The following is a 3,570-nucleotide window of genomic DNA, read 5'->3' on the forward strand; positions in this document are numbered from 1 at the left end:
TCTCCATATATATTTTTCTTAATGGGCGGATGGTGGAGTAGATTTACAGTTGTTTGTGTGGAAAACAATGCAATCCTATATAATAAAGAGGTAATATGCAAATTGACCATCCAACACACAAGATGGCCACCCCCATGTGGCCACAAGATGGCCAGCGGTGAGGGCAGTTGGGGGGGACCAGGCCTGCAGGGAAGGGCAGTTGGGGGTGACCGGGCCGGCAGGGGAGGGCAGTTGGGGGCATCCGGGCCAGCAGGGGAGCAGTTAGGCATTGATCAGGCAGGCAGGAGAGGGGTTAGGGGGTGATCAGGCTGGCAGGCAGAAGCGGTCAGGGGCAATCAGACAGGCAGGCAGGCGAGCGGTTGGGAGCCAGCAGTCCCGGATTGTGAGAGGGATGTCCAACTGCTGGTTTAGGCCTAAACCCTTGTGGGATCAGGTCTAAACCGGCAGTCGGACATCCCCAAAAGCTCCCAGATTGGAGAGGGTGCAGGCTGGGCTGTGGGACACCACCACCCCCGCCCAGTGCACAAATTTCGTGCACCGGGCCTCTACTTTAAAACATAAAGACCATGACAACTTTATTTTTAACAGCCTCTACACATTTTGAAGGGCATATTCATAGAACTAATTTAAAGAATCTCTCTCCAAAAGAAACCAGAGACCTCTGACAATTAAGGGAAAAGAACTACCTACCAAAGAGCAAATCAGAAAGCTTTGGGTAAGGAAGGGAACTTATAGTCACTTTTATTCTATGGCCCATTCCCTTCACCCTGTTCAGATCTTCATAAACTCATATAGAGCAAGCATGTTTAGAAATTGGCTTACCCAATAGTTAAAATAGAACATTTTTTCTGAAAATAATAGTGACATTAAATATATTTCTTAAAAAAAAAAAAACAACACCCAAATTTAGAGAGTCCTACGTACAATCAAGTGAAATAATAGGAACCCTCCTCCCACCTGATGCAACAACACCAATATAAAGACAAAATATACAAAACAACTACTTTCAAGTACATTGAGCCATGCAGGATGGAGGTCTCTGAGGGATGGGAAACAAATAAGGTGAGCCCTGTGATTGCCCAAGCTTACTGTCTTGAGAGAGTTTCCAGGCCATCGAGCAGAATAAGAGAACCCAGGTGAAGCCTGGTGGACTCCCTGAGCTGAACAGAGGAAGCTGAGCGTTCTGGAGATACCACAGTTAGAGTTCACAGGTCATCTACAGGAAAGGAAAGAGCTACAAAGAAAGAAAACCCCAGAGGTCTGCAAAGGGTGCTGGTCAGTGCATTGCATATAACCACTTGAGGGCTGGGAGAGAAAACAGCTGAACTGATTAGACGGAGTAGTACCTCACATTCACTCAGGGCCTTGAATTGGGCCTATTCCCAGACAGACTGGAAAAACCTCATAATTCAGAAAGCATTGGGTAAAGACCTCAAAAGGGTCTTGCCTCAGTAATATGGAACAAATAACTGTAGACTAAAAGCTGCTCCAGTTCCACTGAACTGATTATAAAAGTAAGACCTAAAGATTCAAACTGTTTCAAAGGACCTTCACTGTGTCTCAGAACAAAGCTCAAGATTATTTATAGGAATACAAAAATATTCATCAGCCAAAAAAGTAAAATTCACACTGTCTGGCATCTAATCAAATATTACTAGGCATTCAAAGAAGCAGCAAAATATGGCCTAAAATGGGAAAAATAGAGAAATCAATGACTGAGAAATAGATATTGATATTAAACACAGATGTTAGAATGAAAAGATAACATTAAATACAAAAAGTTAAGTAGAGACATAGTCAAAAGAAACAAGTTGAGACAGGATTAATGGCAGAAGATTAATGAACTTAAAGACATAGAAATAGAAACTATCTAAAATGAAAACATTTATAAAGTAAAAAAAAAGAGTATCAGTGAACTGTGGGACACTTCAAGCATTCTAACAATGTATATGTAATTGGAGTTTCTAAAAGACAGGGATGGAGACAGAAAAAATATTTGAAGAAAGTATGGTTGAATATTTTCAAATGTAATGAAAGCTATAAGTAAGCCCACACATCCAGGAAATTTAATAAACCAAAGATATCTCAGAATCAATAGTTCAAAAGTAGTAATAAAGAGGAAATCTTAAAAGCAGAGAGGAAAAAATGACTTTATGTACAGAAGCATAAGGCTAACAATGACAGTAAATTTCTTATTGGAAACAAATGCAAGCCAGAAGACAATAGAAAAACATCTTCAAAGTACTAAAAGAAAACATGATGAACCCAGAGAAAATACCCTTGAAAAATGAAGGTGATAGACTTTTTCAGACATATAAGAACTGAAAGAAATAATCACCACACTACAAAGAATGTTAAGGGAAGACCTTTTGTAAGAAGGAATATGGCACCAGATGAAAATATGAATCTAAACAAAGGAACACTGGTAATGGTGACTGCGGGAGTAAATAAATAGAATTTTATTATTATTTAAATCTCCAACAAAAATAATAACTTTTTTTTGGAATGCAAGGTTTATAATAAGTATAAATTAAATGTATGACAACAATAGCATAAAGATCAGAAAGGGAGAAATGAAAGCATGCCATTTTAAGTTTCTTATTCAATATGTGAAGTTGTGTAATATCACTTGAAGGTAGATGTGATTTAAATATGTGGAAAATAAACCCTGTAGCAGCCACTAAAATTCTAAAACAAAAAAAGCTGTCATTAATAAGACAACAAAAGAGATGAAATAGAATAATAAAAAATATGCAATACAAAAAAAGGCAGAAAGAGGGTTACAGAAGTACAAGGAACCAATGAAAAAAATAGAAAACAACCAGCAAAATGAGACTCAAACCTAACCATGTCAATAAGCCTATTCAATGTAAATTGTCTGTACACCCAATTAAAAGGCAATAAATGTCAGGTTGGATAAAAAAGTAAGCTAAGCCCTAACCGGTTTGGCTCAGTGGATAGGGCATCGGCCTGCAGACTGAAGGGTCCCAGGTTTGATTCCAGTCAAGGGCATGTACCTTGGTTGCGGGCACATCCCCAGTAGGGGGTGTGCAGGAAGCAGGTGATCAATGTTTCTCTCTCATCGATGTTTCTAACTCTCTATCCCTCTCCCTTCCTCTCTGTAAAAAAATCAATAAAATATATTTTTTTAAAAGTAAGCTAAAACTACGGAGTGGGGCGAAAGTAGGTTTACAGTTGTTAATATGGAAAATAATAATTAATAAAAATAATCTATACTAATAAAAGCCTAGGTGGCCCTCGCGCGACGCCCTCAAGTCATCACAAGATGGTTGCCCCCACGTCGTCACAAGATGGCTGTACTCAAGTTATCACAAGATGGCCACCACAAGATGGCCAGCAGGGGAGAGCAGTTGTGGGTGATCACGCCAGCAGGGGAGGGCAGTTGGGGGTGACGATGACTTCAGGGGAGGGCAGTTAGGGGCAATCGGGCCAGCAGGGGAGCAGTTAGGGTGCGATCAGGCTGGCAGGCAGAAGCGGTTAGGGGCAATCAGGCAGGCAAGTGGTTAGGAGCCAAAAGTCCTGGATTGTGAGAGGGATGTCCCACAGGGC

This window comes from Myotis davidii, unplaced genomic scaffold, assembly GCF_000327345.1.
Source record: "Myotis davidii unplaced genomic scaffold, ASM32734v1 scaffold39, whole genome shotgun sequence".
Classification (NCBI taxonomy): Eukaryota; Metazoa; Chordata; class Mammalia; order Chiroptera; family Vespertilionidae; genus Myotis; species Myotis davidii.